The sequence below is a fragment of the Patagioenas fasciata genome, chromosome 10 (genome assembly GCF_037038585.1).
Source record: "Patagioenas fasciata isolate bPatFas1 chromosome 10, bPatFas1.hap1, whole genome shotgun sequence".
Taxonomy (NCBI): Eukaryota; Metazoa; Chordata; class Aves; order Columbiformes; family Columbidae; genus Patagioenas; species Patagioenas fasciata.
In genome coordinates this window covers 16353467-16377939 of record NC_092529.1, presented here as the reverse complement: position 1 = coordinate 16377939, position 24473 = coordinate 16353467, and the positions used below count along the sequence as shown (strand labels likewise).

The 24473-nt window shown below is 42.1% G+C and overlaps 1 protein-coding gene across 9 annotated transcripts in view; it reads right to left on the bottom strand.

Annotated features, from left to right (window-relative positions):
* Nucleotides 1-24473, bottom strand: part of FOXP1 (forkhead box P1) — a 383077-nt gene that overhangs the window by 313525 nt on the left and 45079 nt on the right. For all 9 annotated transcript variants that reach the window (XM_071813224.1, XM_071813231.1, XM_071813229.1 and 6 more), the window contains exon 2: nt 24259-24386. The gene's annotated coding sequence lies outside the window, so the exon portion shown is untranslated. The remainder of the gene's footprint in view (nt 1-24258; nt 24387-24473) is intronic.

The window sequence follows — 24473 nt, the reverse complement described above, 5'->3', positions numbered from 1 at the left end:
TTTCTATTATAATGCTATCTCATAGATACAAGATTACTCTTGAACCACGTCAAACCCCACAATACTGTGAAAGGCACAAATGCCGTCTCAAGAAAGAGGCACAGAGTGGATTATTTTAGTCTCGTTATTTCAACGGCACTTTTTAGATTTATGTAAAAAGTAATGCAATGCTACAGTAAGTGTTTCTCCCCTGGGGGTGACTTGTCGTCTGTGTAGATTAAATGTACACGCATAAACACTTGCAGTAGCTAATTATATTCCTGAAAACACTCGATTCCTACAATTTCTTAACCCTACAAAATAAAAACATTTCAAAAAACAATCAGATAATGATCAATTTCACCTGATGTCTTTGAAACTCCAGAGATTTTCACCTGAGAATCAAAAAGTGTTACAACTCCTGCCTCTTTTAACTCTCTTTTGTAAAAGATGCACGGATGTAAAAACCTCAATGGAACACAGCACTTGCTGTCTCCTCCGGTTGCAAAGAACATGAAAGAGTAACCAGACATTTTTATTCAAATGAAATTATACAAATTTTTTTCTTTAGAATGTAAAAACCCCACCCTATAATGAACGCAAGCTTAAAGCAATCTCTTCCAATGGACCATTTTACTTATTCTACAATTTCTTACCCAAATTACACAGGTATAATTATTTTGACACTGTAATGAAAAGAAAATGGGATTTGGGCACTGTGGGTTTATCTAATAACACTATTTCTTGCCAGACTTCACAGCACTGACAATCACAAAGAGCCCTGTCCATTCCAATAGGAAATATTTGATTTTACTGCAGGAACATTATTTATTTTCACCAACTTGCTATTATCAGAAAGGATATGATAGCTGAATAATAAAAATGAAATCAAGAAATTCTGGTGTTTCAAGGCTTTATTTTTTTCTGCTCTCACTTTTGACATTTTCTTCCCCTGGAGAGACAAGATAAAGTGCTGTCATAAATGGGTGACTTTTCTTGTCAAATGACAGATTTGATTCTCCATGGCAACCACAAATCAAGGTGCTAGTCTGAATTAAAGCTTCTCTTAAAAGGCGTCTTTATGTTTATAAAATGAATTTAAATTGAATGGGTATTAGGTACAGTTTTTTACCTCCATTTATTTATTGACTAAGGAGCTCTGTACTGCGTGGAGCATATTTGCATTTTAAGGAAAGACAACATATTGTACTGGCAGATGCACAAACAAAGCAAGTTACAAGGTCATGCTACATATACTAGTTTACAGTACTCTGAATGGTATACAGATGGACAGCAAGCAGTTAAGAGGTACTTAAATACTGGAAAAAGCACAAAAATTACCTACAGAGTAACAGATGAAGGAAATCTCTCCTCATTTCATAACACTGCTTTCTTCCACACACAGTTAATAGAGAGTCATGTAATTGTCACAAACAGAATGCCAAAAGGGAAAAAAAATAAAAAAATCAGATGCTTCATCCTGTGCCCTTATGCAATCTTACTATAGAGCATGATACGCTCTTACAAATGGTTGTTACCATGACTTTCAAATATCCTAATTTATCCCAGATTTCTAACTTCAACTGCTCTAAAAATTCACTTTCTTGAGGTCACAACACATCTGAATTTCTTTATTCAGAAGATGAGTCAGTGGAGCCTCCTAGTTCCACAATTAACCTACCTTATTACCTCTTCTTAAAAAAACCTGAAACCCAGGGAACATAAATTGCAATGTAATACTCTCCTCATTCGGTATTCCCAAAGAGATGGGGAAAATATTTGCATAGAACATGAGCCTGAAATTTTTAACATGCAGGTAAAGTTAAATATACATTTTTTTACACATACTCACAAGGAAGTAAATACTTTCAAGAATTCAGATAGCATTGTAAAAAAAATCAAAATACTGCAGGTTTGTCAGCCAATTCTCTCAGTTACTGAAGTCAAGTGGTTCCACATTCACTGCCCTTGTAAGCTCTGCCAAATTTGATTTTAAGCTTCCTGAAGTTAAAGAAGGTTTATACAGTATTAACACGAGATCTTCCCCCACAGTTCTCAAGTTATTACACAGCCTTTTATCCAAAATAACAATTTTAAGCAGCACAGGAAGGCTTCAGTTCAGCTTCACAGGCAGAGAGATGGACAGAGGATGTCTTCATCCCCTCGCTGGGCTTTCTGCTTCGCTTCACCGCTGCCAGCCGCTTTCTTCCAGAGAAGGTGCCAGCAACTTCTAAACCTCTTTACACCCCGGCTCTGGGCAGGATTTGGCCCTTGAGCCCAGCGGCCCGGGAGAGCCCCCACTGGCTGCTGGGAAGCAGCTTGGATGCAGCTCAGGGTCCTGGCACAGCCAAGCACGGACCCGCTCCCCGACCCATGGGCACCTGTGTAACCCAGATATGCCCCAATCCACTATTGACAGCTTTGTGACCCAGACACCCGCCTGAAGAATTTGGGGGGAGTAACGGTCAGGCCTCTTTGAATCAGCGCATAAACACTCACTATATAAAAATCAAGGACACTTTGCTAATGTACTACTGTATAAGTAACAGCCTCATTAAAATAAGGCTAATCCATAACAGAAATGTGCATTTCATGGGGTAAGCAACTTCATTTCTTACATTTTTATTGTGAGAAAAGAAAAAGAAAATGAGTCTACCTATTTCACTCATATTGTAACCTGATCACAATGTTTATACATGCCCATCACAGCGCCATATAAATTAAGTCCCAAGAAAGGGTTTGAGAAAATAAAATATGGTTAACTTCAAACAACACCTTCAGCTCAACTCCTGAAAATCCTTGGCACTTCTTGCAAAGCACTGCTGGACTTACTTGAGGTTAAGAAGCAGCCTCCTCGAGGTCTAAATACTGCAAAAATTCTCCAAATTACCACTATGCACAGGAAAAAACTGCACATGGAAAACACTCTCCCAGACTGTTTCACAAAGCAGATGCTGTGTGTAGATGCTGGGAGCATTTTCTGCTAATGCAAGGGGATGGAGAGTGAAGTCCACACCTCGTGCCTACGTTTTCTCTCCATCAGCAGCATTAAGGTGCAGTAAATGGTCAGAGCATTGAGGTAAAATCCTACATCTCTGCACAAACCAGGGTGGTTTGTGAGGCTTTCAGCACCGGCTGACAGCACAGGTTTGCCGAATGAGCAGGAGAAGGAGAACTAAGCACCTAAAGAAAAACTTGCAGCTGCAAAAATTGTTATTAAAAGTTTAACTTCAGAAATGGGCTGCTGCAGAGCCTTGTGCCACGGTACCGTTTGGGACAACCTGCAGTCAAATCAAGAGTATTCCAAGTATTCCAAGAGTAAATATGGCACAGGCAGAAAAACCCTGCGAGTGCACAAATTTGGGGCTCTTGATCTTTTTTGGGGGTGCTGAGGTTGCACCAAAACCTCCTGGGAGCACAGGGTGCCTTCCAGTGTGGACTAATTCCAGATACAAGCATGCACTTGTTGCAAAAAAGCCACAAAAGGAGACAATGTGGCTTAAATGCAGCAGAAAACAACACATTTTTCTCTCCAAGTTCTCAACCACTCACTCAGTGGGAATACAAGACAAATGTCTGAAATTTAAACTGGGGTAAGCAGATGATGTTAAGTCTTCCTCGTACACTCAGCGGGCATTTCTGAGCTGGCTTTTGGCTAATACATCAAACCCTCTCCTTAATTGTTGTGAAGGAGCACAACTCACCTTTCGTATTGTAGCACTTCATCTGATTGAGCACGAGCTCAGTGTTGACGATCGCCATAAATTTTACTACTTTGAAAGTATACGTTATCTGATGTTCCCTAACACTGAGCTCTGGGATTTTAGATTGGCCAGTCTTGACAGAGATGGACAGTTTGCATCAGACTTATAAAGGCAACAGCAGAGGCTTCAGTGATATTTTAAGCAGGAAAACTATACAACATACTTTTAAAAAGTTACAAGACAACCAGAAAATCTTTGGTTGGTAATCATAGTCAGGAAATGCCAGCAAATGTTTTGAGATGCTAGCTGCAAATTTGAAAAATGTTAAAAGCCATCTTTGCTACCTTTAGCAGTGTATTTTTGGGGTCCTTAACATGGACCAGATGGAACTACACCACATATAAATAAAAAAAAAAAAAATCCCTAGTTTGTGGGCTGGTTTGAACTTTATTTCATTGGATAAATGTGGAAGACAAAGTTACCAAGTAGGTTTTAGTTTGAGTAAACCATTAAGCAATTAACAGGAGTTTCAAAGATACGTTTTCATCCATCAGATACCCTACTGCCTTTGACATTTCACATGAGAGTTACTGCAAGTGAAAAAGGGACACTGTCAACTTGGGACCTCACCACATCCACACAAACTCAGTGGGAGCAAGTTCAGGTGCAGCATCTGCTCCTGAGCTCCCAAGTCTGTCTGGGGGGCTCCAGTACACCCTACTGAATCCTTAAAAAGAAAAGAAATAATTCACTCTTGTCATCCGTTGTTTTGTTAGAACTAATACAAATTAATTTGGGGAAACTTGAGAACAAGGTATGGAAATAGGAGATGCAAACCTGCAAGGTAAATAAACTAAGGAGAATAATCTTGAATCTCTTTTTAAGTTACAAAATTGTTTACTTGTTCTGATCTGAGCAAACATAAAAGAATACCTCTCCCAGGCTCCCGGCATTGTTACCATCAATTAACTAACAATTCCATAAACAATAAAAGTATTACAAAAACAGCAGCACATCCCCACCTACACATTAGCACCAGTCAGCAAAAAAACCAACAAAAAAACTACAAACAACACTTCCTACTCCTTGAATTCCCAAAGGAAACTCCACCCCAGTTGCTGCAATCAAAAATACGGACTGAACAATGTGCCTGCAAGGTTAAGTGGCAATTTTAGGTGTTACTTGTAACAGAAGTAAAACCATTTCAGACACAAGGGTGAGTACAAGCTGAGAACTCCTTAAATACAGACTTTTCCCCACATGACAATTTCTTGCACAGATTGTGCTCTCTGTTTCAGGATGCTCAAAAGTGAATGGGTCTAGATGAAAAAAGTAAAAGACAAAAAACCTACCCTAAACTATGCATCACCAACCAAGACCCAGCAATAGCAAAGTTTCCTTGCAGCAGGTACAGATGTTTTCAGGACAGGGCTGTGCAACCACCACCCATCACATATTGGAGGCAGCAGGACGGTGGGAAAAGGGGATTCCATCCTCCTTCTTCCCCTTCTCCCTCCCACGAGTCCACACTTGTGTCTTCCCACTGGTTTCTGAACTTTGCTTTCAAGTTTCTGTGGGTCAACACAGTACCAGCTTGGCACCCATGCAAGACCTATGAAATCTGGGAAGTCATGCCAATGTAGCAGAATATGCAACATCTTCTTTTCTGATTCATTATGAACAGGAGAAGCCATTTTAGTCCAGATGGTGAACATCTTCATTCTCAACTTCAGAAAGTATTATTTTAAAAAAATCATCTCAACTTCTTACTGCTCCTCGCTTCTGATAACGGTCCAAGGACCCCTAAGCACACACGCACTCTGTTACTACAGAGCCATTGCCCCTGTTCTGAAATTAGGCTAGCACTAAATCAGGCCAATACCACCCACCTGCAGACACGCAGGATGATTTAAATTACGCAAACATATAATGCATCTGGAAAAATGGGTGTTTTAAAGAATAGCTGTTCAGCTGACAGCAAGCCAAGCTGGTGCCTGGTACCTCTCCTCCCGAATATCTTTCCTCTGTTAAAGTTAGTAACTCTTTGTCCCCAAAAAACAACATTATAGAAAAAATCATCTGTCCTCTGAGAGTTCATGTGTTCTACATTTGTAGAATCAAGTCAGTCTTTTAAACTGCGAAACACAAGTATTTCGATCCTGGTTTTAGTACAAGTCTTAATACAAACTCAACTTTGAACCCTCTGGGGTTTCTTTCTCAGAGTGAGTGATCCAGATGAGGACCTCCTTCAACATGTATGCAATAATAAAGTAAAAGTAATTATAATGGTAGAAGAGGGTAATTTATAAAACGTGTAGAAAATGATTATTTACCTTCATAACAAGCAGTTTCTTCTTGGTTTCTGCGCCATAAATGTAACTTTCTCCAAACCGCAACTTCTTAAAAGATGTTTGTCAACTTCTGTCATTCACAGATGCACAACAAAGAAAAATGTATATCTTTCTGATGAGATGCACAGCCAAGGACGGTTGTCAGCATCATAGCACTGCTGTTGTGACATGTATTTCATTTTATTCAATACATAACAGGAAAGCTGTTTAATCCAGCAGTCCAAGCAACGTCCAAATAAGCATTAATAATGTGGTGAATAACTGATCATCACTAGATGGTTTTCAGCAAGATAAAGGTTTTTCCCTCCTCCTTTTAAAAATATCCTCCTAGTTAGAAAACAAGGAGGCAGAAGTTAAGACTGTTGCCTGCTACCTCCTACAACGGGCACACAACATCTGCAAGTGCCAACCTGCTCGCTGCTGAGCGCATCCTCGTGTGCCGCGGATTTCAGCACAACATCACCAGATTGCAGCAGCACAGCAGGTGGAGCGGGGGGCTAAGGGAGAAGCAATTAACATGTACTGTGCTTCCCATTTTTCAAGGTGGATGGCAAATTCCGTTTCACAGACATGTACAAATTCGCATACAAAACCCACTGCATAATACAAAGACATCTGTGTTTACCAAAGTAATCATTATTGTTTAATGCGTATTTTTTACACCATTTAACAAATAACTTTAGCTCTGATGAACATGGTGATTTTCATGATCGACTTAAAAGGAAAAAAGTTCGTAAGAAACGTGGAGCTGCTGCCACATGCTAAGTATCAAGACAACCACCACAGATTAAGGGCACTGCTTTGACCTCGTGTATTCTAATGCTCAGCCAGCACGGTCCAACAGAGATCTGTTGATTTGCATCAGAATCTGAAGTCATCCTTGCACTGCTTCCCGCACCAAACTTTGTGGACGCACACAGCGAGAGCAGGCAACACCCCATCACAAGCCATGAGCAACGATGGGAGTAAAACCCCACTGTTTCGAGACTGACCTCGGAACAGGGTTTGCATCCACACACAGCCCCAAAGGGCTTCCCAGAGCTCGGTGCAATGGACACACCTGCCCCCAGGACCAGCCGTGGGGACATCCCCACCGCCACTCCTGCCTTCCCACTGACAGTCTGTGCTCCATCACAGCTCCCCAACCACAGGCTCGAGCCTGGAGGGAGCCACGTGCCTAATTCTCTCAGGCTTCAAGGAGAGCTGCAGGCAGGGCTGGAACGTGAGGATGGGGGAGCTCGGAAGAGTGAACCGAGTCGAGACCCCGCTGCATGTTCAGTGATTATAAGATTAGTGTGTTTTTATTTAAAGTATTATCCATTAACATCCCCTATTACAAAAGTAGCACAACAGTATCGACAGACTGTCAATATTAATAGGAGTGTCTAATGTTATATCAATACTAATTTAATTTCTGTTATCTGCAGGCTGCAGGGCCTTTCTGAAGAAACAGAGAAACAAGAATGAGAAAGCCAAATCAGTGACATTAACAGGAAAACGAGCCATTCCTTCAGCTTCTCCACCATTCAGTGGCACCCTGCTGTTTAACACAGTTATCCTTGCTGCTTCTTTTGACAAAAACCACCACCAACAAAACCCTCTTAGTTTTTTTCCAATATCACCAGAACCTACACATTTTTTTTTTTTTTGGCCAAAACCCATCTTTGCACAGCAGAATTTTTCCTGTGTACACCCAAAAACTCTAAAATAAATGTCAGACAACAGCAATTAAAGGTCAGATGAACAACTCACCCTTATGACATAGTGCTGATTCACAAAGGAGAATTCCTAGACCAGTGAATGACCCAATCTCATACAGATCTTAAGAGCCACATGGAAAAAGCACGTTCCTCATTTTATACGCAAAATCTTTATTTTTTTTTAGAGTAAAACCTCTTGAAGACGTGTATTTTAATGAGGTTTGAGTAAGTGTCCCTAAGAGGACAGGGCAAGGACACCCGCTAAATCTGCCCGAGGCTGCAAGGTGGGGAGAAGCCCTCGCCCTCACGGGGAGATGCTCAGCACAGCCAGGATCCCAGCACCACCCCTGCACTTCCCATCACTACCAACATACTCTAAAAGAGAGAGGAAGACAGGTCCACAATAACAAAATGTCAAAGTGAACAAAGTAATTGTGCTAATTATGTAAACATTCATTATTAATAATATTAAAATAACCTATTTTGCATTTTCTTTTTCTGGCAGAATGAGCAGCATCTAAGGACTTCAAATTATCATCTAAGAACGGAGCAAAAGAGGAAACTGCCTAAAATGAAGACAGGGTATCAAAGAAGAATATTTCACTTACTTTAGCACATGAATGATCCCAACTGTACTCCCTACAAAGCATTAAGTGGGTATGCAGGGGAAATTATTCTTCTCCTTAAATACATTTCAAATAAGTGATTTATGGTTTTCAAACTGTGAAGGAGAGAAGTGGAAAAGAGGAAGGTATTGAGGTAGGAAATTAGCTTACCTCGTGATCCTCCCTGATGTGTGACCAGTTCCCACAAATGGGCGAATCCTCCTTCCCCAGTTAATGAGGCTGCAGGTTTGCAGGTCCCCCCACCCACCCAGAGCTCCCCGCTGCACAGCAAGGCGTGGGGAGCCCACCCCATCACCATTCGCATCCTCACAATTTTACATCACTGTACCAGACTTCAAAGGGTAACGATACCCAAAGCTCCCTTGAAAATACCTCAAGTGAGTACTGAGCACAGGGCAGGGACTCCAAAATGCCAGCAACGGGCTGCATGGGTGACAGAGCCCCACGCTCCCCAATGTTGGGTCACATTGCAAGGGATGGTGGCATCCTCTAAACCTCACATTAGAATGAGTAATGTTTAATATAGAGATGGGGAAAAAAAAAACCAAACAACTTTTATATTGCAATTAAAATTCTGACTCCTCTTCCCTAGCCTGTCTGTGCCCTCCCCAAAAGTTCTCCTTCCCAGATCTACAGAAATTTCCACTCACACAAAATTCTACCTTGAAACAGATCTTTGCTGCTACCCATGCCCATTGCGGTCACACCGATTAACATTAATTGGTGGTTGTGAAGAAGCCATGTCTGTCACTGTTTCCCAGAATGACAGAAAGAAGGGAGGCAGAAAACAAGGGGAAACACTCTGTGGCCTTTGAAAACCAGGGGACTGCACTGCTGAACAAATCACTTCCAGGCAGTTGGGGATGAAGCCAGAAAAATATCTTTGAAACAAAAAGGAAGAACTGGTGAAGAAGTAAGAAGCAAGCAATGCGAGGGGAAAACTACCATGGGGAAGTTAATCCAAGAGGAGTCCAATACATTGGAAAAAGGTAAGAATAAAAATAAGGAGTTATTGGACAAGGATTAGTGTAAGAGGGGTAGTTTCCTCCCAGGAAATGGAGATCGAACAGCTCGTGCACAGCACAGCTGAGGACCTCACAGGAGGCAGCAGGAAGAAATTACAAGGCATGATGATGCAGGTGAGCCTGCAGACTGAGATATCAAATTAAAGATGAGCTTCTGGGTCTGAGCACCCACCAGGGCAGCCTGAGCCACCTTGAGGGATCTGCAGAAGAGAACAAACTTCTCCAGCCCGGCCATGGAGGTTTGCCTTTCCATTTTAAAGCTCCAAGCCTGGCTGTTGGGATTTCCACATGCAGACACCACCCTCAGAGGATGCGTTCATTCCTGTCTGCAGGGGCTGGGTTGCACAGCCTCGCACAGCTCCACACCCCGCAAGCACAAACCACTGCGAGAAACAAGCCACGAACAAGCACAAACGGCACAGCACAGTTCCTCCCGTACAGGAATCCTCATCGCCAGTTATATCTTCCTCTCACCTCTCGCTGCTCATCGCCTCCCATGCCTACCACCACCAGTTCCGCAGCACTTTTCTCAGACTCTTTGCAAACATACAACTCCCTTTTCCCCCTGCACAGGAGGCAGCACCAGTGGGAACAGCAGCAGCCATAGCTCATAACTCACCTAACGAATGCCAGCCAGAAGTGATTTGTAGGCATCAAGTGGATTATTATTTTTTGAGAGAGTGGGAAAGAAAAAGAGGGGCACAAGCTTAAGGTGTTGTTGATGAATGAAGATGAAAAGAGGGTTTTAGGGTGAGAAGTGTTTGTCTAGTGTGACCTAAACCATTCAAACCTCATTTGATCGATGATGGACATTTATTCTCTGCTATGTGTCACTTCAAAGTCTGCGGTTTATATTAAACAAGAAGTCTTCTCCTTCTAAGTTGTTCTTCACTTTTTCCTGGTGTTTATCACACAGTACAATACCTGGAAATGTAATCATATTTAGTTTTTATTATAAAGTCATATGGTCACTAGTAGTACATAGTAGAAGATGCATTTTATTGTTTTTCATTATGTAATTGTGTGCTTCATTGCTTTTCATCTGTTTTCTCTTGTTGTGGGAGGTGGCACAGCCCAGGAAAACTGTTTCTCTGGGGATGATGTTCTAAAGGCAGAATGAAACCAACCCACCTGTGCTCTGTTCAGACACGGTGCCACCGCCCTTCCCTCCTCTCCGCTCCCCACAGCGGAGGACCAGACCCCCAAGAAGCTGACAGTTCATGGGCTGAGGCAACGCAAATCCAGCTTTTCCACCCCACAAGGCTTGTCCCTACTCAGAGATGCCTTCAGCAGTAAATGCTTGAAGTAACTAAGGACAGCAAAGCCATCTGCCCAGAGGGCACTTGGAGAGCCATTTGCCTTTGGGTTCAAAGACCTGAGCCCAAACCAAAACCTCACCATTAAAATCAAAACCAGAAATATACTCTCCACCCACTTCTTCTCAACCTTTGTCATTCCACAGGTTTCATCCTGTGAAGATCACACCCCAGGAGTCACCATTCTATCTTCCCCCTTCCCATAAGGAAGAAAAACAAAGAGAAAAACATACTGCTAAGATGATATCCATATGCTGCTGGAGCTATTGGAGAAACCCCTGCAACAGGAGTGGAAAGCAGATGCTTGTCCTGGCCTGAGCCAGCTGGGATGGCAGGAAGGGCTGCAGAGCCTTGTCAAAGGCTGAGAACCAAAGAGTAAAATTTGAGGACAAAAATGCTCCTCTTTCCTATGGACGGAGAAGGATGTCTTTGCTCTGGAACTTGGTTTGCAGTCTTATGAGAAGTTGATGTTTGGAAATAAATAGTATGTATTGTGAAAGAAGTTTTCTACAAACAGCTAATGTCAGAATTAGTTTTGAATATGGAGTTCCTCCTACTAAAATACATGATCATTCGGTTAGATATTTAGATTCCTATACCTTAAAACCAAACACATTATGATAATAAATTATGCAACTAAATGATATTTAATGGGATATGGTCCTGTTTAATATTCACACAAAACACTGCAGCACTTAACCGCATGGTAGATTTACTCATTTACTACATCTATGATTTTAAATGTGCCCCAAAATTTTTCTCAGCACTTGCTCACAAAGATTGCTTTTAATATTGGCTTTTGGGGAGTTCATTTTACTTAGATTCTCTATTAGAAGAGAACATCGCAGATTCACTGAAACCGTATTTCTCCACCAGAATGTTGATTCACACAGGAGCAAAAAGCATTTCATGCTAGTCCTGGCCCCAGCCAAGGACACCAGCTCTTCTGTGTGTCCCACCCTGAAAAACGGGAAATACCTTTGATTTGAGATGCCGTGGCCTCCCACAACCCAAAACCACAGACCTCTTGCCAGTGCCTTTCCTCTGCCCATCCTCAGCGAATCTCCACTACAGCCCAGCTAAGCCCTTGAAGACCCCACAACTCTGCATCCAAGCTCGAAGTAGGAAGCTTGAAATTATGCTCCATCAAGTTGCTCCATCTCACCACACTTTTAGAGCTTTTAAAAAAATATATCAAATTCTATTGAATTTCTCTCTACACAGCTGCATCTCTAATGAACCCCCATAAAAGTTAAAACATTCGGTAATCATATGCAATTGAAACATCATAAAATGAGAAGTCAAGGAACTGTACGTGGGCTGCAATGACTTGTCTTATTGTATTCATTCCCTTAATAAATATATCTTAAAAATAACCTCACAGTCACACATTTGCAATATAATATAAAAATAACACTGGATTCAAATTATTAAACAGGTAATTTAATAGAACGAGAATTGAAATGTAGGACAGTGTGCAACTTCATGCTATAGGAACAGGATGATTTTAGCCAACAAAACTATTTTTCTTTTTTGCATTATCTGTGCATTTATAATCCTACAACATCCACATAACCTTGACACTGTAGTCACCTTAGTAACAAACAAGTGTAATGTTCACTTAGAATTGAAATCCCAAGAGGGTATCTGATTCAAGTAAAACAAAAATCAGAGGACCCTACTTGGCTGCTTTTTTCTTAGTCGCACATACATGGGCTAAAAGGATTTAAAAATAGATATATTTGTACACTATTAAATCTACAAAGCTGAACCATTTAGTTTTAATTCAATGTAAAATGCAAACAAATATAACACCTTTAAAAGACACGATACTAAAAAGAGAAGCAAATTATTTACGTTCTGGGATCATCACAGCTTGGCAAATTCACATTGAGGAAAGGCTAAGATTTGAACCAGCCTTACAGCTGAAAGCAGCAGCTGTGCTGGGGAACACTGTACCAGCAACACTGGCCAGAGGACACCAGCAACACCTCCACCATCCACCCAGTGCTGATGGAGGATGAGCATCCCCAGCCCAACCACCACTGCACCAGGATGACTCCTGGTTGCATGCTTAGTTTCTGCTTTCCATAGTTGGTTTCACTTAAATTGCACTCTTTTAAACGAAAGAAAAAGGACAAGGTTTCCGTCAGTGCCTAGAAAAGGGAAAGGTCTGAGCCACTCCAGACCAAGGCCTTTTCTTTAACACTGGCCAAGACACTTCGGACACAGGTACAAGAAACATTTGAATTGAGGGGTTTCACCTCTGGGAAAATGGGCTTCTGCCTAAGCCTTTGCTAGCTTTGTCCTAAAGCAAGTTTATTTACATTCTTCCTAACTTTAAAACTAAATTAAATAAATTAAATAAAAGTGCCCCTACTCAGCGTTCCTGCGGATGTTTGTAATTACCTATACAGTTAAACCCTCTTGCTGTTTCACACCTTGTCCTTTGTATCTAGGATTTACAGTTGTATTGAATTATTATCTAGTCCCGTTTCAGGGAAAAAAACAACACTGAACTGCAACCTAAGTCATCTGAAGCCATCTTGTACTTTGCTCCTGTTGGCTTGCTGTTCTCGCAACTCCACAGCCACAAATTTTCTGCCCCTGCAGAAGAGCCAGCCCATTGCCTCCGGTGCACCAGCACAGCCCCAGCCATGCACGCCGCTTGTCAACCACGGCTGCCATCTGCCCGGGCGCCGTCCTGGCCGCACGCTTTTATTAAGTCCCTGATGAGCGTGATTCAATTAATGTCGCCTGAAAAGCCACTACACCGTAAATGAAAGGTGACAAGGAGTTGAGACAGTAGCAGAGGGGCAAGGCGGAGGGCAGAGCGGCCGGAGGACACAGCAGACCTGTTACCACGTGCGGCCAAAATGGATTTGATCTGCTTACGTCTGGGGGGTGATGGGGAGGCAGAAACAGTCTGGAGAAGTGAGACTTTCAGAAAGTCCTCCCAACAAATCAGAGGCAAACGCATGCTTTTATCAGGTTATTCTGTCCTCAAGTCGTTTGTCTCTATGTAGCGCCGCGGTGCCACTCACCAGCGAACGCCCAGTGGAGAGATGAGCTGTGCCATGCTGGAGGCACACAGGATGGCACCGACCCGCCGGGAGGTCCCAGCCCGAACCAGCTGCGGCAGTGGGCTCCTTCTGCCGATGGGAACAGGACTCGGCTAAATGTGGCGAGCTACAAGTTTCTGCAACAACATGCAAGTCTCCAACATGTGGCCCGTAACGTAGCTGTTGCCATGGTAAACATTCATGTTTAGTGAAAAGTGTTAAATCTTGTATCATAAGTTAGATCAGCTGCCAAGACACATTTTCACAAGTAGGGGAATTTTTGTCTTTTCAGAATGGAATGTTTTTCAGTTGACATTGATTTTTCCCTAAAATAAGTCCCCCAGAAAGGAAGCCAATCACACGTGAGGCAGTCCAAGAGCTGAATTACTCTACTCCCCTGAATCATCAACAAGTGTTGTGTGCTAGTGCGTGTGTGTGTACAAATGCACTGTAGCTTCATAAATTCCATCCTCTTATACAAATGAGCAAAATGAGCAGTTCTACAATTTATTCAGAATATTAAACTAACGATCCCAGCAGAAATAGCATCAATATATTTTGGGTGATACGACTTCAACAAGTAATTTTTCTAAATAGGAAGCAGGTCCAAAGAAATAATTAAGCTTAACCTGCCTTAGCCTTTTCACAAATACAAGACTCAATCCTGAGTCTGAACATACAGTTTTTTATGTAGGTCAAGAACAGAAATAGTAAGAGCATATTTACTTGCTTTTATGCTTCTTGTTCAGTATTTCAAAAGAGGACAAATGGTCTTAACAGAATTTCACAAAGAGAGACAAATTAGAACTAATCCAGAACTGACTAAAACAACACATTACTTTTATTTATTTAAAAACTGTTGCAAGGAAATTTGACTGTTACCAGTTCAAAATCTGCAAAACTACATGTATATGTCCCTCTACTCCTGAACTACTCCATACTGGTTCATTCTAGCATCATACATTAATCTTCCATATTTAGAGCAAAATGCATTTTCAACAGAAGGTTCTTTAGAATAAGAGGGGAAAATCATAACGGAGCAATTAGCCCAATTTCATTCAGAGCAGGATAAGTAACTCGTCTGATAAGAGCAACAAAGCAGAACTAGTCCTAAAGTCTAAATAGAAAAGACAAAGCAGTCACCTGCTTCAACACTCTGTAACTGAACTAGGAACAGCAATGACTTTCTTGCTTTCTCCTGCCCAAGCCCCACGCTGGGAGAACAACCCCCTGCCACACAGGGAGGACTCAGCCCCAGGCCAGCCCTGCACCTCCTGCAGATGTACCACTGTCCTGCCAATGGTGGAGAGCTCTTCGTCAAAGTTGGGTTTTCCTCCTCCACATCTCTCTTCAACAGCCACAAACTGGATTTCACACTGGTTGGGTCTTCAGCAGTGAGGACCTGGCCCAACAGATTCCTTTCCTCTTTACCTGCCTCTGAGCAGCAACAGCCAGCAGCCTGTCACGTCCCTGTTTCTAAGTTAAGAAACACTTCTGATTCACCTTCCTCTCTCTAATTATTGCTCCACAATCCATTTGCCATACCCCATGCCAGATTCACACCTTAGCTCCTCACCTCTACTCATTAAAACTCAAACTTGCATCTTCTCCGTGAAGACATTTTCTAGCAAGCAAGCTACTGCTTAGAGTCTCTGAGCTCCTTCTCTACTGAAACCAGCTCTACCGACAGGCTGAAGCTTATTTAGCACTCCCAGCTCTCTGCTTGTCTCTTTCTTTTATTTTACATGGTTCAATGTTCTCATTCTGCCTTCTCTCCTTCTTTCTCTACCCCAGGCGCTACTAAAAGACATCTTTGGTGACACCTTAAAAAAAAAAAGATTGCTGAATTAACATGACTTGCACTGCATGGTATTATATTTTCAGACCAGTCATTTGCTAATGTCACAAACACAATTAGGAAGTCAGTGAAAGAGCTTACAGGAGCAGATGAAAGCTGCAGAGATAAAATGGAAAGCTCTCACCTGCCAAGCTCTCAGGTTAGGGTTCTAGGTTGCCCTTGGATCTAATAAAGCTAGAAAAGAGTTGTATTACAGAGATGCATAGTCACACTGCTGTAAACATCAAGTGTGGCTTTTTCCATCCTCCTACAGACATGGTTTTTGCTACCACAATTTGCAGGCTGGTAGCCATAGGTGGTTTAAATTCTTGATATTAAAAAAACCTCCGAGCATTACTGACAATTAAAAACAGCTTTTACACATGCACAATAACGCTTCTCACACTTTAAAAAAAAATAATATGCATATCCATATTACCATCATAATAAGTGCCACACAGTGACATGATATGATTGAGTATAATGGCTCCTTTGGAGCCATTATGGTCGATCAGTAAATAATACACTTTTGAAATTGTCTAACTACATATTTACACTTGTCAACTCTCATACACTTCAGTGACAGAATTTAAAAGAAACACTGTAAAAACCTGTAAGAACATTAAACCACGAAAATATTACACTGAAGTGGTATTAAGGTTTGACTTAAACCCAGAAGAACATGGAAATTTCAGGTTAAGGCCAAATCTCAGAAAACAACACTGTTTTTAGCTCGCCGAGCCATGCCAGAGTCCTTGTCATGGTCTGGGCAAAGCGAGGGGTGAGGTGAGGTTGGGCTGGAACAGAGAGGACCAAGGGGCCATGGTGGCCCAGGGTACCAGGTGAGCACCGAGACATCCTGAAGGGCTCTGCCCACTGAATTCACAGGCTAGAGCCAGCCTGCCCGTGGAGACTTGGCTGGTCAGCAGGACACCAGTTTATGGTATTAAAAAAAAAAAGCAGTGCAGCCTGGACCTTTTATCTGTTTATTGAGATGAAATTTCCAATTAAGCTGGGAAAAATTAGTCTGCACTTATTTCAGAAGAGGCCCCATTGAGACACTGGGAGTTTTGCCTAGCTGAGACACATGGAGAAAAACTTTAGGTTTTGACCCTAAAAAGGCATTGTCAAAAAAAAAACGTTAAACAAACATGACAGCAGAATATTAATATCCCAAAGATTCACTCCATGTGGAGGAAAATAAAAAAAAAAGACTAGGAAGCAAGATGTTTTTTCAAGAGTAGAACAATGGGGTTGGCGTTGGCTTTTCTAATTGATATATTTGTCTCTCTTGTTCAGCTGTAGTCAGTTTTGCTACAAACAGTGGCAGCATCTTTACCGGTTCCAGTAGAGCTCTGCTGAAAGCAGTAAGCATCAAGCCCCCAGATGCCACCTGTCTTTCTGTGAGGGTCACATCCTGCTGCCCCCAGGTCAAGGGGCTATTAAAGACTTGTGAGACGGCAAGAACAGCCCTAGTCCCGCAGCACCTCCTTCGCAACAAAAGGACCCCAAATGCTTCAGACGCTCTGCTCTATAGTCCTGAGCCGTGCTGTAAAAAGCAATGATGGATATTTTCCTAGAGCAAAGGTCTTACTTTCATAGATCTATATACATAGATATGTAGATATATATATAGAGAGAGATCTCCTTGCTCAGACTTATCTATCACCTTTGCTCATGAGAATAAAATCCACAAAGGCTTGGCATGGAAGACTCTTGAAGTTGCTCAAAGACACAACCACCTCACCTCGATCAAGAGGGAGTTACTGCTTGGTTTTATAGTCAGCTCTCCCCCCGATCAGCTGATGACAAAGTCTCTCTATGCACAGCATCTGGGATCTTACAGCCGCTGTATATAAATGGAATTTTCATTACAAACAACTGTATTCAGTTTCCTTGTATATCTGAAAGTGAGAATGATCTCTTAAGGCTCTGCTGGGAAGGAGTATTAACGAAGACAAAAAGTATTTCAGGCTATTTCCCCCAGGAGCATTATCACTATGACAATATAATGACTTTGTCCCACGCAAGTACTTCAAGTTCACGTCCTGATCCTGTGAAGCAGCTATTCAGGACCCCCCTGTCCACACACTCCTCACAGCCCACTCCCCGCAGCCAGCATCCCACCATCATACCACCTGAAAAGGACGGGATGTGCCATCAGCTCAGAGAGCTTTCTCCAGTCTCTTATTTCATAAGCCCTCCCTGGAGATGTTTGCATTTATCTAAATATTATAAACCATGGTACAAGGAAGCCTTAATAAACCCTGTTGCCTTTTCACTTTGCGCGTCTGTCTCCTTTCACCCTACCTCCTGGCTCATGCAAACGTCAGAGTGAGAACAGTTTTTACATCTCCTCAGAGCGATATAAGCAAAGGTAAACAAACTTCTGAAGTCTGGGTATTTTTACTTCAGATGGGATGTAAATCAGCAGATGAAAGCTAGAAATAAACTGGCAATATGAGGGCAGTTTAATGAAGTTTCCTCCCACAGCCCAGTGTTCCCTAAATGTAAAAGAGCTGACATAACCCTATACTATGGCGGATGGGGGGAAGAAAAGAAAAAGGAAAAAAAAGCAAACAACCCTAAGATATAAATATTTCTCCCAAAATCAAAGACACTCTTCCTTCAAAACATCTGGTCAACTCTTACAGAAGGTAAAAAGCATTTCCCTACTGACAGTAGAAATCTTCACCTGTAAGAACTCAGGAGACCAGACATCACCTCAAATGCTCGAGATATCTACAGGTTTCATGTGGGACCCCCCAATGAGAAGACCAGACATCACAAGTGCATGGGATGGGCACAAGCTCCACGTGGGACACCTCAACACAGCAGAATGTGAGATGCAGAAGGTGCTCAGTTCCTGCTGTAGCACATACATCACTTCCCAAACAATCACCAGAGCGAGGGCTTCATCCCAGAGCTCAAATCAGAAAATGACTGGTCCTGTGTACAGCTGAAAGCCCCTGGGAAGATGGGTTTTTAAGAGCAGCAGCTCCAGCTGCCACCCAATTGTCTGACCAGTGGGTGCCCCAAACCCACAACCTCCTCACATCATTATCTCCTGGCAGAAAGATGTTATGTGCTCCCACTCTTTCCTCTCTGTCTCCTTGTTTAAAGCTTTCTGGCTGCTGGTGAGGAAATGAGTCTGCCTTGCTCTACCTTTCTCTCCCATCACCTTGCTGTCTGTGAGGAGGGCTGGTGAGAAAATGTTTCGGCTGCTCTTACACTTCCACAGCATCCATTTCCTGAGGCCCTTATGGAAAAAAAGGCTGTCTCCCATCTCCTGCTGACAATAGCTTTATCAGATAATAGCACGAAGCAGGAATGATCCTGTAAAGCTGTTAGCAATACCCAAAGGTATCTGACTAGCAGCAGTGAGACAGAGATCACGCTCGTTGTGTTCACCCACCAATGGACAAAACCTGAACAGCAACCAAGGGACCAGCAAAGCCTGTCTACTAAAGAGCATAACATTACTTTAACCTGCCATCAGTAATTGTATGGCTTTTCCGATTTTCTGTGTGCACACTGTGGTATTTTATATTTTAAGTTAAAACCTGCTGAAATTCAATGGTTCGAGACACAACATTGCCAAAGAAAAGGAGTCTCTGGACCCTGGGAGGGACTTTTCTCAGTGCTGGCTTGACACATAAAATCTGTTTCTTCAATTATGTCTTCCTTCTTACCCATTTTAGATGTGATGGTGTGAAAACATTATAAAAGCTCATGGAAAAAAATTCAAGGAAGCTGAGAAAGTGTTCTTCAGATCATATTTAGAGGTTTTGGCTCACAAATGCTTTAATACCAGGAGGACAATTACTTGCACACCTCAGCTCTATCCCTGTGCCATGCCAGCAAGTGCAGCACCAGCATCTCCATCAGCATAAGAACTGCCCAGTTCAACAAAAACACAGATACTGCAAAGCAAAACTCCAGTTACAAAAGCCACTTCGCACTGTTAATGCTCCGCATTGATGGGGTGCCACAGTTTTACAAGAGTTTCTTGTACATACGCCTGTGATCTGCACAAACTCAGAACTTCATTCCACTACATGATGCTTCTGCCGTGCCACCTCTAGTCCAAAATGTATCTTAAAGCATCTGAAGTACCAACTAAGGGATCCTAATCCTGCATTCGAAAACGCTGCCAAGCCAGGGTGAAGCCTTGCAGATAAAAACTCTGCTCAGGAATTACAGTTCACCACCTTCACACAGCAAAATCTTTTCCTGTTAAGTGATGTATCAAAATAAGGGATATTATTTGTAGGATGTCCCAAGGAAGTCATTATAGTCATAGCAAAGTCAGGGCTTGTTCTACTACCGTAACAAACATTCTATATTCTGTTTCATAAATATCAAGCCATTAAAAATATTGTTAATTCAGCCATAAGAGTCCACAATAAATCCCTCAGTTTAGGTGTGAGAAGATTTTTGTACTTAGAAGGCGTGAAATTCCCCTTTCTCCTGGTGACAAGAAATGCCCCTTGATGCCCCATCTCCTCCAGCACATAGCCAAAGTGGAAATAATTTTCAAAACTAATATGTACACGGAGTAACATGGTTAACATCACCCAATGAATTTAGATCCACCTACACGGTATAAATATATCTAGATAAACTGTCACCTTCAGCAGAATTCATTAAAATAATGTTGTATCTTCCTTGTTAAATGTAATTTTTTTAATTGAAATTTAATCTTACTGTATTATTTGGTAGATTTTTAATTGACATTTGTAGTAATTAATTGGTAAGCATTACAGCTTTGTCTGAAGAATTTAAAACTAAATTTGACATCGAGATTGGCCAGCCACTGCTGTGAGGTGCCTGCTGGGAGCATTTCATCATCCTCCCAGCCCCTCCTGCTGATCAGAGGTGGGAGATGATGGTCTCTTTCTTACAGTCATGAATTACATTACTAATGTATTCCATTACCACCACGCAAATGTCATGTTAATTCCTGATCATCATCAAGTCAGACAATGGTTTCCACACTGGCACCCAGCCAATTAGCGGTGTGGAAAAATATTCCGCCAATTATATAACTTGAATTAGGTTAAGGACTCAAGAGAAAGCAAAATAAATGCTTTGAAAATACTTCTGAGATAAAATGTAAGTTGACACTGTCTTCATGTGCTATAGCCGATGTTATACAATCTGATAGGCAGCTGCCAACATTCATAACTGTTTATTAAATCTAGCCTCTCTTTATGGTGGCAGCTAAGATCTGTATTTTTACCAATATTAGGTTCATTGTGTTATGAAAAAAGACCAAAATACTTAGGAGCATTCACACCAGCTTATAAAACATATTATGTAGTATATTAAATTGTTAAAATTACTTCTCTCCTCCTAGCCCCCTGCCCCTGAGAAAGTTCCATGGACAGAAAAGTTTCAGCAAAACAAAGTCTTTCTGTAGCCACTGATGCTTTACAGGAGCAAAGGAGATCCTGCGAGGACAGAAGTGCCACCTCTGGGCTGCTCTTGCTGTGCAGCTCTGCCGAGGGACACCAGCTCAGCTCCGGGAGCTCTGCCCTGCTTCCCCATCCCACAGACACCTCGGACCTGGGGAATCCCTTCAGCTTTTGCTCCCTGGCTACCACAAGAATCATCATGGGCAGATAAAGCCCTCCGTGCAACTAGGAGCCTGTTCACCAGAGGAAAGGACTGTGGCAGGAATGAGGCGTCCCTGCAAGAAAAGGTCACCACGAAGCCCGGTGGAAATGCCTGCGGCCGTGCAGGGACGTGGCAGGTTCCTAACCACGGCGTTCCCTTGGCGTGTGCAGCGCCGAGCCCCACCGGCAGCACGCTGTGCCAGAAACTTGCTGCGCAACCAGGTTTTTAGTACCACCCCATTATTTTGATTTGTTCTGTTCTTAACTCAATTTATCCTACAAGCATGGTTATCTCCAATTTAAAAACGTACACAGCACCAGTTCCTCGACTTCAAAAATTTATAATGACGAGCAATTTGTTAAAGCCTTTTACCGTATCTTTCTGTCTCATTTTCCTAGGTGCTGCAATGAGGCAATTCATTGTTCTGGCTGCTTACCCTAGATGACCTTTGCCTGCCATAAAATGGTATACAACTAAATGCTCTGCTTTAAATACAACTCTTGCCTCTTCGAAAGGCCCTACGTATTCAGTCAACACAATCAGCAGAAACCACATTTGGTTACTCAATAAGCTGGAAACTTCTAAAACGCGTACAGCGGTGAATGAATTCCTGCCATCACCAGGGACACTTGAGTGGGGAACAAGAGAGACCGCCGAGAAGTGGCTCTTGCTGCAGCCGGAGAAAGGATCACTTCTTTAAGCTGAACACTCAAGGAAAAAAAGAGAACAAAAACTGAATTAGCTCAACACGTCCCCTCCGCAGTCAGCACATTGCTAGGCAACTTACCATCTCTTGATAGAATTATGGTGGAGGGCTGATCGTACATCAGGGTTAAGAAGAACACAAGCACCAGTTTTGGTCAACTGCTCCTTTCCAGTGGGACTGCTCAATGCTTGGTCATTTCATATTACTATTTTGCAATATTTTCTAAGCACCTAGAGAGTCTAATGCATTCAGAAAGGTATTTTAAAGCTATTACGTGACATGAACATTTTAAGATAACTGCAAGTAAGTGAATTTTAGGAGGAATAGCACAAGTCTCTTTCTTTGTTCAAGCCACCATTTGGAGGGAGTTAACAATCCTCCTTTTTGTTGCTTTCATTTTTTAATACTGAAGCTATCCAGAGGGTGTACTACTTGAACACTTTGTCTTTACAGTTGGCCACAGCTTCGTAACTCAAGCTGGTACATCAACGAGATGGGTCAAAACACCCTGGTCCTTTCATTTGCCATTGCGCAGACCAGAGACAAAGTCCCATTACAGGCAGAGCTACGGGGCTATTGCAATACCCCGTGTTGTCACACTTAACCTATACTAGCCTTAGGAAGGCTCTCAATCTTTAGCAGTGACTTGGAAAGTAGGATTCAGACTCCAGGCATTATTTACAGTTCTTAAGCAGTATTAAGCAAATGCAAAGATTGTTTTAAACAGAGCCATGTACCTTGCCTATAAGCCCAAGTTTTCCATGCATACTTCATAAGCACAAAGAAATAATTAATTAGCTAACCCCGTGACTACAATAAATTGATTCATAAGTGACAGAGCTGTGAGAAATTCTTGCATCACTGGAAAAGTCTGAAGTTGGCCCCTGTTTGGGGAATCTCAGTTGTATCAGCGAGGTTAGTAATTCAGACATGAAGGAAATGGTAAGAATTTCCCTCCTGCACACACACTTTGAGGTGCCATATGGGTTTATTCAACTGTTTACTACGCCAGTCGGTAAAAACTGAACAGCTATTATAATCTTTGCTAAATGGCATGGTAATTATGCTACCTCTGGGAAAAAAAAAAAAAAAAAAAAAAAAGAAAAAATAGGAACTTAAAAAAAAAAATCACAATTCACTGATGTGTGAATTTCTAAGGTTTTGTATTCTTTGAATTGAAATGCACTTTCTAACACACAGAGGGATATTAAATACATAATAGAAACCTGAATTTATTTAAAAAAACAATTTGTGCTCCCATTTCCTATGCAATTTAATTATACAGATTTCCTAGTTTCGAAAGATTTCTTACATAGACCTTCCAGTTTTCCTGTAAATCAGACGATTCCTGTTTTCTCAACCTCTTAGTCTTCTGATTCGTGAAGAAATTTTGACCTTTCTCTCGCCCCAATTAACAAGAAAGGAACCAAAGAGTAGGCAGGTAAGAGAAGGCACGGGAAGGCTCCCTGTGCCAGGCTGCTGGGGGACAGGGACAGCTGGTGAAGGTACAACCACCACTCATTTGGCACAAAGGGGGCCAACAGCCTTCCTGGATGGCAACCACTATGGGGAAATGGCAACTGCCAATTAGCAGACAAGTGGTTGCCCCACACGCTCTCAAGCTTGCCCAAGCACAAATGCACCCTGGCCAAATTCACTATTAAATGCTCTGTCCCTGTGTTCCTCCAGGCTGGGCACGGCAGCCCCAGCACCACGCTGAACCGGGCAAGCACATGCAATGAGACAGCTCTCCTGTGTGCCAGTGACACCATTTTGTCACTGGGATGCAAGTGCAGCAAACAGTGGAGCTAATTATTTATTGGCAATGGCTCCTTTGAGAGCAAAGGCTCTGACATATGATGGAGAGGAGACCTCTCCATATTCATATTTAATCATGACATGAATTGCACACATGAGCATGTTTAGACCATGTCTACCTGCAAAGCTTCAGTTCTGGGCAGTGGATTCGCCTGCATCGCTGAACTCCAGTGTCACCGCCAAAGACCTCACAACTCACAGGATTTGGGGGGATGGAGAAAAGAAGGAAAGGAAGCAAGCCTTTGTTTCCATATTGATAATATTTGGTATCACTACTATTTCATGACAATGAAGGTTTGGTGTTTATTTTCATTTTTGCTTTGGTTTTGTGTTGTGGGGTTTTTTGTTTTAACAGCAGTGACTTGCTTTTCAGTGTAGGCAATACAAAAAAAACAAAAAAACACCACAACAACCCAAACCCCACCATATTAAAAAAGGGAGAAAAGGGCATGGGAAAGAGAGACTGTAGGAAAGAATAAGTGAGAGTTACTGCAAACTCAGGTTTGACGACTCACCAGTTTTACTTGCAGGCATCACACATATCCACTTATGACTCAGGGCAAATACGGGAAAGGACTGAAACCCTTATCATGGCAAATGTGTCTGGAAGCCGGAGTCACTCAGAAAAAATGTTCTCAGGAGACTGAAAGACAAAAACATGTTTTAAAACTTCACTCAGTTAGAATCATATCAAAGCCTATCATTTTTCTTTGGTTATAAATGCTGGAGG